The sequence below is a fragment of the Corvus moneduloides genome, chromosome 6 (genome assembly GCF_009650955.1).
Source record: "Corvus moneduloides isolate bCorMon1 chromosome 6, bCorMon1.pri, whole genome shotgun sequence".
NCBI classification, from domain to species: domain Eukaryota; kingdom Metazoa; phylum Chordata; class Aves; order Passeriformes; family Corvidae; genus Corvus; species Corvus moneduloides.
Genome location: NC_045481.1, coordinates 17,241,200 through 17,253,954, shown reverse-complemented (window position 1 = coordinate 17,253,954; position 12,755 = coordinate 17,241,200). Strand labels below are relative to the sequence as shown.

Here is a 12,755-nt window from a genome sequence, read left to right as displayed (position 1 = left end):
TGTAAAATGACCTTGATTTGACAGGCATGTTCTCAGGTTTCAACAGATGCTGTGGGAAAGGCAACAGCAGCCAAGGCGGTCTGCAGGCATTTCTGATGATATGCAGACTTTTTTCTTCTGCCTATTTTTTTTTTTTAAATACATGGGGGGTGGGGGGAGTCTTCTCAGTTTCCATGACAACAGTGTCTCCACTTGTCTGTTATTAGATACCATCCGCTTCCTGTGTCTAAATTTTTAAACCAATCAGAAAAGTGTTTATAGATTTTGCAGCTCCTGGGACAGTCCCTCTCCTCCAAGAGAGCTACTTTAATGACACGTAACGCTCCGGCAGCCAGGGCTGCGAGGCCTGATATTTTCGGCTGCGAAGTGATCACAGTTTATGCTGTTTACCGGCTGATTCATGGGCTGTGCCAGAGAAAATTGGGGGTTTGCCGCTCGATTTACTGTGCCCTTAACAGACGTTACCATGTCAGATTTTTTCAAAAACCACACAAACTCATTTTCATTGTTTGCTGATTTTAGTTTCCGATTCATCTCCTGAAACAGCAGGATGTGTCCCTGCGTGACACGCGATTGCCTCGGCGAGGCCGTTATCCCACCGGAGTATCGGTCCGCCCTGACGGAAATGGATTCACGGTACAACATCGCCTGCTGTAATTAAAGTTTCGGCAAACTGGGCTCTAAGAGCAGCCGTACTGTAACCGTGCGAGGAGATTTACACAGGCACATATCTGATGATGTAAATAATACCTGGCCGCATCACAGTCGGCAAGTCAATAAGAAAATCCTTCTCCAGGGCGCAGGGACACCCGCATACATTGTGAAGGAATTAGCACACGGTAAGTCCAGTTAAGTGAAGAGCCGGCACTGAAGACCGGCAAGCAACGGGGAGCTGTTGTGAGAAGGGGAAAATCCCTTTCCCGGCGACTCTTGACAGACCAATACTACCAGAGGAGGATGCCCTTCAGGCGGGTGTGCAGGCACAAACGGAGCCCGGGAAGTACCGAGCGGCTTCTTCCCGGGCGGGGATCCAAGCGCCGGCGGCACGCAGGAACAAAAGGGAGCGGTGGGGGGGCTGCCCGCCGCCGGCTGCGCCGCTGCCCCACCGGCGCCCGCCGAGCCGGGGCCGGAGCCCGCGGGCCGCGCTGTCGGGGGCACAGCCCGCCCGGGATGCGACCGGGCAGCCGCCCCGCACGCGGCTCCGGCTCGCCCCAGGGCGCCCTTCCCTTCCTTTTCCTTCCCTTTCCCACCGCCCGTCGCCGGCGGGGCTGCTCGGCGGCGGGACGGCGCAGCAGCGCGGGGCAGCCCCCACTAACGCCCCGGGGCGGCGCCGCTGCCCGCCCGCGGCAGCCGCCGGCCCAGAGGCCCCAAAAGTTTGGCCGCGGCTCCCTGGCCCGGGAGGGACGGGGCGCGGCGACAGCAGCGAGCCCGGGCGGGCGGGCGGGCAGCCGCGCACGCTCCCGATGACACCGCGAAACGCCCCCGCCGTTACCTCTGTCCGCGTCCTGGGCTCCCGCGCCGCCGCGGGGTGGTGGGCGCTCCCCGCGGCCGCCCCGCTCCGCGCCCCGCGGCGGGAGGCAGCCGGAGGCAGCCGCAGCCCGCGCCGCCGCTGCCGCCCCCACCCCGCCCCCGGCGGCGGCGCCGCGCCCCGCCGGGCCCTAGCGCCGCCCGCCCGCCCCGCCCCGCCCCGCCGGGCCGCCCCCCGGAGCTGCCGGCGGGTGCCCGCGCCGGGCTTTCCCGAAGGAAACTTCGGGAGCGGGAAGCTGGCGGGGGCGGGCTGAGCGGTGCTACTCCCTCGGGGGTGTTTTCCTCCGGGTGTGCGGGGTGTGCAGCAGACTCGGGCGGAGGATGCCGGTCCCACGCGTGCTGTCTCTTTTCCTTCAGGGGAACCCTCTCGGGCCCGCTGTCCCACCGGCCGCCCGTCGCGGCACGACCCCCAGTGAGTGCCCACACACCTCGGCTGCCCTCCTTGGCCATCTCGTTGCGACTGGGAGCGGCCTTCGTGCCACCGCAGGCGGGCTTTTACACGTTGAAAAACGAGACATGCAGAACTAAAACTGTTCATTTTTTACCGCCTTACCCACCGGGAGCCTCAGCGAGGCCTGGCATCTCCTTGCATCGTATTTACGGCTGAAAACAGAGAAAACTCCCCATGCCAGAAGAGCCTGCAATGCCAAAGGTGCGTGCACCTCCACCTGCCCGCTCCTCTGCCTCTTTGCAGCCCTCACCCCAGCCTCTCCCTGCTGCCTGTCCTGCCTCGCTGCCGTGAAGGCAGGTGAGGGGGAACTTTGAGCTGAACGTGGCCCGTCTGCAATTGCAAAGGCTGGCAGGGTCTCAGAGGGAGCTGGTGCCATCAGCACTGCCATACGCCTGGAGACTGTCAAGCCTGTAAAGGGCATTTAATTATTAATTTTAAGTTAGCTTTCTCTAACCAACCCTGTAGAGTGACAACTCGAGGTATATGTGATTGCTGTAGTGATCATAGGAAAAGCCTAACTTACCCTTTTAGATTTATTTTGTCATAATGTGGGACTGGCTGGTCCAGGATGGGATGAGATTTTTTCTTTTCCCCGAAGGGATACGTTGTTTCCTGGACATGGAGCTTGGACCTAGGACAGAACGACAGCTGTGTTCTGCCAATTCTTTTTCCTGCCTACCCAAACTCCACTAGTCTACTGCACAGGACTGCCAACACTTTATCAACATGCTTTGCTGTGGGCATGGCACAAGGAGACCCAGATTTTGCACCAGCGTATTGCACAACAATGTACAAAAAGTATCAACTCTGAATTTTGATTTGAAAAAATAAAATGAATGGGGTTTTCCATCTGTATCAAATATAGCTTTGCTAGGGAAAGAAAAATTGTTCCTCTGCTCTTTTTTCTTGCTGTCTCTAAGTTGATTTTGAAAGGCCAGTACAGGTTGGAGCAGCAGCATAGTCTTTCCATTTGTAAAACTTGCTGGCATGAAACTTCTCCCTGCCCCCATCTTGGTCCTAGTTATATCCCTGAGCATTGCTCATCTGTGCAGATGGCAAAACCTCCTGTTGATTCCCTGATGCTCGCCTCTTCAATGGATCGATGGGCTCAGTTTATTCCAAAGTGAATATAAAACCCTGGGGTTTCCTGAGCAAAGTTACAGTTTTCATTTTGTAGGTGGTTTTGGTGACACGGAGTCAGAGACAATCCCATCCCACAGGATTCCTGTGGAAGACACACAGGTTCCTCGTTTAGTTCAGTTGGAAGTTTTCTACTGACTGCTCTGCAAAATTTTCAAAGACTGCGTCAGGATAGATCAGCCTGGCTTGCTGAATGCTCTTACAGCAAAGCACTGACAAAAATCAGAAGGTGTGGAATGAACCCAACCCCAGGCTCCTCTTTCAGGTTTATTTCCTGGTTCAGATGGGTAACCATTGGAGCGATGGCCACTGGAGAAGCTCTCAAAGTAGAAATGCCTGATTTAGTTTTAGTGACAACACTCCAAGAGTAGCTGAGCATTTGGGCTCAGCTATTGATGCAGCTAGAGCTGGGGACCCTGGGCACCATGTTAATAACAAGATTTCTATTAATTGTTTTTAAAAATATAGGTATCTGTTTGCAACATCATCACCACATGAGGAAATCTCACAGATGCCAACAGAGACTCCATGAAGGGCAAAATCCTGGCCCCACCAAATCCATGCCCAAGTCTCGTAATTAACCTAGATACTACAGGTGCTGATAACCCTGTGCAGGACTACTTCATATCAGCGACACAGACAAGGCATTTTTTCCTGTGGTTACCCACTAACTCCAAGGCAGGTATTTTTCCTAATGAAATCAGTTCTAACATTTCTTTGTTCTTTGATCAGATGATCTGAATTACTCTGTGCCTACATCTATGCTAACCACTGCTGTTTTAAACCTCAGCCTAAGTTCCTTCAAAATTTAGCCACAAGTACGTGCATTTCCCTTCTTCTGTTGTTTGCTTCCAGTGATGCAAGCTTCATTATTCTTTCATTTCTTCCTCCTTCCTCCCACTCATATATTTGAGGCTTTCTTACATGCTTTGTAGCTCTACTTCCCACCTCCTCCTCATTTAGATCCTTCCAAAAGAAAAGAGTGTTTTAGAAGACCCACATTTGCAAGGGAAAAATATTAATAGTGGAAATTTTCTCAGAGATGCATTCTTCCTATGCTTGCAAGTGCATCTTGTCTCTCTGTATCAATCCAAGCAGTGTTAACTCTCCCATGTAGACACTGCTTTGTTATCTCTATCTGCCAGATTAAATTAATGGAGATGAAATTCTTACCTCTCTCCAAACTGGGAAGAATTTATGATTTATGCTGTAGAAGTTTTCTGATGTCCACATCAGTCCATTTTATCTAATTTTCCTTGGAGTTTTTCATTAAGCCTTGTTCTTCTGGAGAGTCTGTAAATCGAAGCTGTCCAGCTAACAACGTCTGGGTTATTTCTGTCTCTTGGCCTGAGTTTGCAGCCCCAGGGCACAGGTGACTCTTCTCCTACCTCAGGAGAAAATGTCTCTGCTGCCTTCTCTCTGCTGCCAGCACAATGTGGTGCTTGCTCCAGGGTCAAACAGAGGAGAGGCCTTTTGCCACATGGAACCCTCTTGGGAAAGACTCCAGTCTCACAGGGGTGGCAGCTCAAAAGGAGCTTGACTGCATCAACTGAGTAGCTCTAAGTCCGTCTATAAAACCTCTCATGTCTCTTCAAGGTCTTGCTGTAGCAAGATGTGATTATTTATCAAGGAGTGGAGCTAGGTGTTGCATGGGATGTTAACACTGCTCCTGTGTGTGCCCTGCCCCACAACTCCATTGTGTTATGTTGATACCCATTCCCTTTTTACTTCCAAAATTGTTTATCAAGACTGGGATGTGTGGGGAACTCCCAGGACAGGTAGTGTGGTTAATGGGGGCCACATGAAATTGAGCATAACTGTGGTAGGAGGTTGGTCACCATACAACTGCTCCTTTGTTACTTCCAAAATGTCATTTTATAGCTGTGCTGTTTACCCTGTTTGTTTCTGGAACTTGTTTGGTCCCTTCATTTGAGCACAAAGATTGAAATGCCAGCGCTTTAAGCTAGATCATGTTTCCAAGGGCAGGACTCAGTGACTTTTTTCTACTTACCCATTTACCATTTGTATCTGACATTGCAAAACCAGAAGGCAAATAAATAAAAAATTCACCTAACTTTTCAGGTATATCTAATATACCTGCCCCAGGTTGCCTCAGGTTTTTTGCGTGTCTGATTTAAGGTATGATTTCCATAGGATAAACCTGTGCGGTTCCGGGTCAATTTGCTGTTGTGTCTCAGATGCACAGGGCACACAACCCAGACTCTGCACTGGAACACTCCCATTGCCAGTGCTGTACACCCCATCACTCTACCACATAAGGCTGAACCCCATCAAAGTAAAGAAATACAGGGAGATTACAGTAATGGCATTCCTTCTTTCATGCTGCTGAATCAAGTCCCACTCACATTCCCCTTGGCAGACCTTTTATGGTCACATAGGGGTACTTAATTATGCACATATATGTGTTCTTGCACTACTTTAGTAACAGTGTAAGAATCACTTCAGCAACAGATTTAATTTTATGATCCAAAAGGAAAAAACTCAGGTTCTCTAGTGTGATTGTGAAACTGGATTTTTCCACTCTTCCTTATTTTATTTTTGTTAATACCACCTTTAAACTTTGAATTATCCTGCAGGTATTAAGGCTCATTAGCTTTGTTTCAGCTTGTGCTTTGTGTTAATGGGACAGCTTTTTTGTAACAAATATGAATCACTTGAATGCTAAGGCTTAAATGTTCAATAAAAGTCATTAGTAGAACTATATGTAAGGGCTTATAAGAAAGATGATGGTGTTCTTATGGTTACTGCTATATCTCTGGTTGCCAGTGGTCTTTCTGATTTGCCTTCTGCTTGTAGCAGGCCTTGAGCTTTTAACTTTCCATGCATGGGATAATCTGATTCCCACATACTATACCAAACTCAAGCTCCAGCCTACATACGCTATGCATGTTCCAAGCTCACACACATACCTGAGAAGAGAGACCTTCAGCCTTCCCGCACGACCCAAACATTTTTGAAACAGAAGAGCCACTTAACCAATGCAATAAAGCATATTGGTTAAAAAATATTTCACATGCACTTTTTCTTGTAGTCTTGCCAACGTCTACTAAATTAAACATCTACAGATCTGAGCACTTTCAACCCTTTTTGGAATCTTGCTCGCAAAAACTTCTTGTTTAACTGGTCCTCTGTAAATTCTCTGGGGTCTTTCATGTCTTGCTTTGCAGGCACCCACATTTCTCCCAGAAAATCTCTCCAGTGAGCCTAACGGGCCCAGCCAAAACATCACAGTGAGGAGCACTTGCTTTGTTTCCCAAGTGTTTCCTCAAAAATGTATGCCTGGATCCATCTTCTCTCTCCTGGGCACACGTCTTGACAATCCAGCTGTTGAAGTAGTTCAATGTATGCACACAATAAACATGTCAACACATCACATTCATAAATTATTACAGGCGATGCCAAATCTGCCACAAAGATTTTTCAACTTGAAGCTGTAGAAGAGGATCTCCAGTGGCAGAAATGCTGAAAGATTGACTGAAAAATAAGGTTATCTGTTAATCTCATGTAACCAGGATCCAAGACAGCATATGCTTTATGGTTAGTGGGAAAAAAAACCCTGATGAGTATTGAGAAGCAGAATTTAGAATAATGTAAAACCACCAGAAAACATTTATGAAGCTGTTCTGCTACTTCCAAAGTTAGTCCTAGCTGTCTCTCTGAAGGAATCATTAGGAAGCATGGTAGTTTTCAATGCTTTGTAAAATTAGTTTTCCTTTTCAATTCTTTGATCAGTCATCCTGGAATTTACACAGTAGTTACAGGTTGTTACTTTGGTTGCAACCACAAATATTCAATCAGTTTTTCTGGCTGTTCTAGGTCTCTCCTGAGACGAAGGGATGCTCACTATGCTTCCTCATTCACATTAGCATCTGCTTCCCAGGCCTTTTCCCTTCTCCGTGGTTCTCCCTCTTCTCATCCTTCTCAGTATGGCACCCTCCATGCTGCCCTCCCACCATGCTGCTGAGCACAGGCAGTTGCACTTCCCTACGTCTGACTTGGGCAGGGTTAAGGATTTTGCTCCTTGATGTAGCTCTGCTCTGCCTCTGAAGTGATGCTGCTGAACCATTTTCATGCCCTGTGTGACAGCACCAGTCTCCTTCAGCAAAAGGTAACTCTGCTCAGCACAGACCGCTTCCTTAGGTGGTTCAAGCAAATATTTAACATAGAGATGGATTAAAAATACAGAGCATCCCAGTTTGCTGTGGCTGAGGAACAGTCAGAAAGTGCTACAATGCTGCTCCAAGTGGCTTCTGCAACTGTCCTGACAGATCTCCCAGTGCTCTTTGCCAGCTCAGCAAATTCAGCCACTCCATCCCCAAATTTGCTTCAGAGGCTTTGGGCTGCCACAGTGCCTCAGACCTGGGTAGAACAGTACATGCATTAAAGTCAAAAGAGTGAAAATCAGACTATTAATCTCTTAATCTCTATTACTTTGGTATTTGTCAAAATTTGGGGCTTTACCTGCCATGATGGCTATTCCTGACAGCTTCCCAAGACATGGCTTGGGCAAATGATGTCAATTTTAGATCTTCTGGTGCCCAGGGCTGTGGAGGAACAGCTTCAGGTCTTCTCTGGTGTTGTGCTAATTTGCTGTGTGCCACTGAAGCTAAGCATTCATCCTGCAAGCCTGTGATTTGAAATTCCCATGTAACTTTATCTGGCTTTGAGTTTCCCAGGTAAGTCAATCTGCCTCCTTCCAGTGTTTTTAGCAAGGCCCCATACACTGGCCTTCACTGCAGCTCTCACCAATCAGCCATTTTAATTATGGCAGATATTTTTTCACAGCATCTTAGTTATTTCACTGGCTTTCAAGTTCTGAGATGAGTGGCATCTAATTATCTGGGTCTCTTTTTTTCCTCTGCTTCTGACAGTGTCTTGTCTTTCATGTATCTAAAGGGTAAATGAACAGGAAAGAGATTTTTACCTCTGTTCTGTTAGTTCAATATGCCAGCCACACATTCAATACTTTTTAGGTATTGATACCTGTATCAAAATGGACGAACTGCAAGTAAACAACATGGTGGCAACAAACAATAAAATACATGTGGGTTCATCATTTTTGTCTTGAGGTTCGATTCAGGTTAAATCCTCCCTCTCATTGCCTGCAACAATTCCTGTCCTACTCACACCCCAGTAGCTCTAGCTATGCAAGAGCTGCTCCATTTTGTGTCTTCACCTTGTTTTTTCTCAAGAGGGAAAGCTCACAGATATTAGCCCCTGTACCTGTTACAAGCAACAGGGCTGGAGTATTGTACAGCAAAAACAAAATCTCCACATTTTGTTGGGATGAATCAAAAATAGTGATCAAATTATCTTGTAAACTAGCTTTATGTGCATAAATAATAATAGTCATAATAACACAGTTAATCAGGAAACAGAACTTCTTCTGCCATTTTTTGGCTTTTCTTGCTTAAATGTTTATGCTGCAAGGGTAGCCCATCTGGTTTAAATTGTAGGATGGAAATCACAAGACCTACCCACCATTCCCTGACTTGTAATCCTGGAAAAGACTGGAAGTAGTTTGGTGACATAATGTTTCCCTGCCTCCTTTAGAAATAAATCTCCAGCTTCAGAGTAGATTGCAGCAGGCAATAAAGTAATTTTAAGACATAGACCCAAGGTACAAAATGGGCAGCTGTTTCAGGTTCCTAGGAAGTCAATGGTTGGCATTCATGCTGAGGTTCAGGCTATTGTAAATTAAGTAGGAATTAGCTGTGCATTCAAGCCCAAACTTGGACACCACACCCCATGAAGTTCAGCAGACACCTGGATGTCTGGATGTGGTCTCCAAGCATTTTGCCCTAGAGTAGAGGTGTTAAGAGTGTGGTTTCTTCCATAGTCTGCTGAACACAAATGCAAATGAATGCTCTGTGTGCGGCTATCGCAGAATTATTTGTTGCACGGTGTTGTGTTGTGATGGTCTTGGTACCATTAATGTACTACCTCTCAACATTCATGCAGTGAAACATTATTGTCTCCATTTCACAGGTGAGGCAGGAAGATGCAAAAAGACTCAGTCACACAGAGAGTCTTAATTCATCTGGGAGTTGAGTCCTCAACGAGTGCTGCAACAACAGAGCCAGTGGTTCCCTTGCTGAATTCGGTGTGACAGGCTGCTATTGATATCTGATACCTAAGTAGCACTCTCCTTGCAGAGTTCCCAAATCCCTTCACAAAGGGGGCTGAACAGCCTTCTTCCCAATTTGCAGGTGGAAAAAGGAAAACACAAACAAATTGCTATGAAGGCGTCTTACCCACTGCAATGAATTCCTGAGTCAAGAGAAGGACCAGGTTTGTGAAATGCTTTGAGATAGCTGGGTAGGAGATTTACCAAATTTTAAGGCATGACTGAATAGAGTTGCTGTTTGTTCACAAACTGTTACAGGATGCTATGTCTAATCACATTGGAAACTTAAGAAATACCCATGTGTCCTTGGTTGGTCAGCAGCAGGATGGCTTGGACGTGCCAGGATGACAAAGCTCTGTATGCTGGCTTGTTTCAACCACTCTGGATAGACCCATTCACGTGGAACTGATAAGGGCTTTGAAGCTATCTGCCTGACTTATATAGGGTGTGGAGCAAGTTGTCATTTAGCCTCTTTCAGATAACTGGTTTGGCCACTGGTTTTCATTACTAAGTAACCATCAAGATAAACAGAGATTTATTGCTTTTAAGGCAATGAGGCAAGTGATGCACACTTCACATGCCAAAGCAGACACTGATAGTTCTTCCAGTAACACCTGGGGTTTTTATTAGTGGATAGGACTGAAACAGAGCTGGAGATTTGAGCTCCTGCCTGCTTTAAGAGAGCATATCCAGAGGCAGGAACATCACAGCTCGGATCTTTCTCTACAGTGGGTTGGTCATCTCAGAATGTGGGACACGGTTTTTCCCTCTTCTGCCATTAATATATATCTGTACTGATGCCACTGACGCCACACATGTCCTTATCACTCCAGAGATATCAATGTCCCTGTGCTTGGGGTTGGGGAAGGAGCACACCCTTGGAACGTGTGGGAAGGGACTGTGGGGCTGGTGGTGGCTCTTGCACTGTGCGACTGCAGGCAGAGAGTGGAGGCTGGGGTGGCAAAGGGCTGGTAGGGTCCTGACTGTGGAGCATCCACTCCTCTGTGTCTGCAACCAAACATGGGGAATAATAACATATTTCAATGTTTTCCCTCACAGAGTACAACTCTCAGGAGCAAGTGGGACCATTGTTTAGACTAGACAAGATAACACTACAGTAAAATATTTGAAATAACAGAGGAAAATACAAATGCTGCTGTAGACGGGAGGCCACAGCCTGTGGACTCCAGACAGCAGGTCCTGGCACTTATTTACCCGTGAAATTTTGGTTCTGTATCTTTTCTGTCACTACTGGGAAATGAGGTTATGACCTTAGACTTGGGAGGCACAGTCTCTGCTGCAGACTCTCTGAGACTTTGGGGTGGATGTATGGGCTCTTGCTGGTTCAGTCTTCTGTGAAATGGGGATAACAGTTCTTCCTTACTTCACACAGCCTCTGCAGAGATAAACATTAACAAGTGTGAAGCCCTCAGCTACCAAAGTGATGAAGTCCACTTAAGGGCAGTAAATTGAGCAGAAGGCACAGTGTTGTGTAAGGATGCTGGTTAGCCTGCATTGCTGTGGAGTTCAGCAGACACCTGCTGCTCACTGGCTCTGACATAGAGTGTGGTTGCCACTTTCTCCAATACCAGGATTATGGCCTCAAGTCACCAGAAACTCCACAGCTCCCCAGAACATCTGGTGCCTGGCATCAGCTGTCTAAAGGTTTTACCCCCAAGCCCCTCTTTCCTGTATGCTCAGGTTTTGCAGGAGCAGGTGTGGAGGCTGCAGGCAGCATCTCCAAGCCTACTATACCATTGGGTCTCTCATGTGTCTACTGAGAAACAGTTGTGCAAATAACTTCAGGGTTTTTACAGTATTTGTTCAGAATACCTGGGTTTATTGTTGTAGGAACTACAACTATGATTTTCCTGACTTTGCTGCAGACAAAAATCTCTGCAGATAACATGGTCCAGGTGAGAGAGGGACAGGGCTGTGGAGTTGGTGAGAGCATTGGGCATGATCAGGAGGTTGGTGCTGTGAGCCTGCTGAAGCTAGAATTGGACTTAGATGATCTTTCAAAAGAAGATGCACATGATATTTTGCCCAGCAAGCATGCCTTCCAGCCATGCAGTCCTCTGCTCTCAAGTGTTGCTTCCTGCCTCACTTCTCCTGCAGGAACACAGTTGTCTCAGAGGCTCATCCTCACCAGGAAGGTGGATTACAGCAAGATCTTTTGCTTTTGACAGTAACCAAAGATGGAAGAACCACCACTGGGCAAAAATATTCAGCTACATTTTCCTGGAAATGTCTGTTCCTGGAAAATGCAATGTGTTGAATAACACTGCAGCTCTATACTGAAATACGAAGGACTTGGCCTAAAGATCCTTTTAAAAAGTGCCTGCTAGCTAGTGCAGGCTGGGTTGCTTCAGGTAAAAATCAGAAATGCAGCAAAATTCTTATTCTTCAGAAAGGTGTTTTCTGACTAGGGTAGTCCAGGAGTCAGGGGCCCAGGGGAAATCAGGCTCAGGGAAAGCACCCTGCCTGCACAGCTCTGGAGGTGCTGCTCGTGCTATGGTGAGTGATGGCTCTTGTCCATCTGTGTGCTGCACTTCACTGTGCTATTGAGGACAGGACATCACTGGGGAAAACACCGCTCCTGCACTGTTACACACGTGTGCAAAGTACATGTGGTTCTGCTGTGGTTTTAATTCACTTACTGTGCATTAGAATGTCTGAGGATGGCTATACTGGAGGATATACCGGCGTTGTGCTTGCCAGAGGGAGAAACTGAACAGCACTCAAGGATGCACAGAGATAGGAAACAGCAAAGAGTTCAAGGCTCTGCACTTCTCACTGAACTTCCTTCTCTGGACAGCGTTACAGCTCCACAAACACAGCTCCTCAGGCTTCCCCATCCAAGAAGTGTGCGACTTGCTTGGATCAGAATTAGCAGTTTAAAATATTCAGATATGCCTCCCACCTTTTTTTTTTCTCTTTTCCACTGATCCTAGAAATACAGATAACGTCCCTCTGCAGGCAGGCTTATCAGGCAGGAGTGTTTGGGTGAGCTGTGAAAAGCAGCACATTCACTAGTTGTTAGAAAAATCCCCTAATGCTTGCATAGCATTGTTCCGAGGTGTGTAAAGACACACACATATGTTATGGCTCATTATGGGAAACGCACCAAAAAGAGCAGTTACACACAGACACTGCATTTAAAGCCATTTGCTGCAGGATTTTCAAGGAAAAATTGAAAGGGAAATTTACTCAGAGAGAGCAGGCTTTGCTTTGAAAACAGGCTTGCTGAGCTCAGCCTAAGCAATTTGGGATCAAGGTCTCAATTCTCTGCAGGAGGGACCTCAGGCTCTTGTCCTGTAAGAGATTCAGGGATTACAGAAGGGCAGCACAGCAGAGGAAGGCAATACTCTGACATGACCTGCTGCCAGTGGCCCAACAGCTATTTCAGCCAGGGGCTCTGCCCAGCCTGTCCCTGCCCTGGCTTGGGGGTCTGAGCAGGTGTTTTGGGGCCCATCCCCAGCTCAGTCC

The 12,755-nt window shown here is 47.4% G+C and overlaps 1 protein-coding gene and 1 long non-coding RNA gene across 3 annotated transcripts in view; one reads left to right on the top strand and one right to left on the bottom strand.

Moving 5' to 3' along the window:
* Positions 1 to 1,596, bottom strand: part of FOXN3 (forkhead box N3) — a 212,444-nt gene extending 210,848 nt beyond the window's left edge. The window contains exon 1 of one of the 2 annotated variants that reach the window (XM_032113454.1): positions 1,493 to 1,596. The gene's annotated coding sequence lies outside the window, so the exon portion shown is untranslated. The remainder of the gene's footprint in view (positions 1 to 1,492) is intronic. The other variant, XM_032113453.1, reaches the window with a different exon arrangement.
* On the top strand, positions 685 to 8,373 carry LOC116446152. Its single transcript, XR_004241064.1, has 3 exons — positions 685 to 839; positions 1,885 to 2,179; positions 3,587 to 8,373. It is a non-coding gene; the product is annotated as an uncharacterized LOC116446152 (long non-coding RNA).
* The last annotated feature ends 4,382 nt before the right edge of the window (positions 8,374 to 12,755 follow it).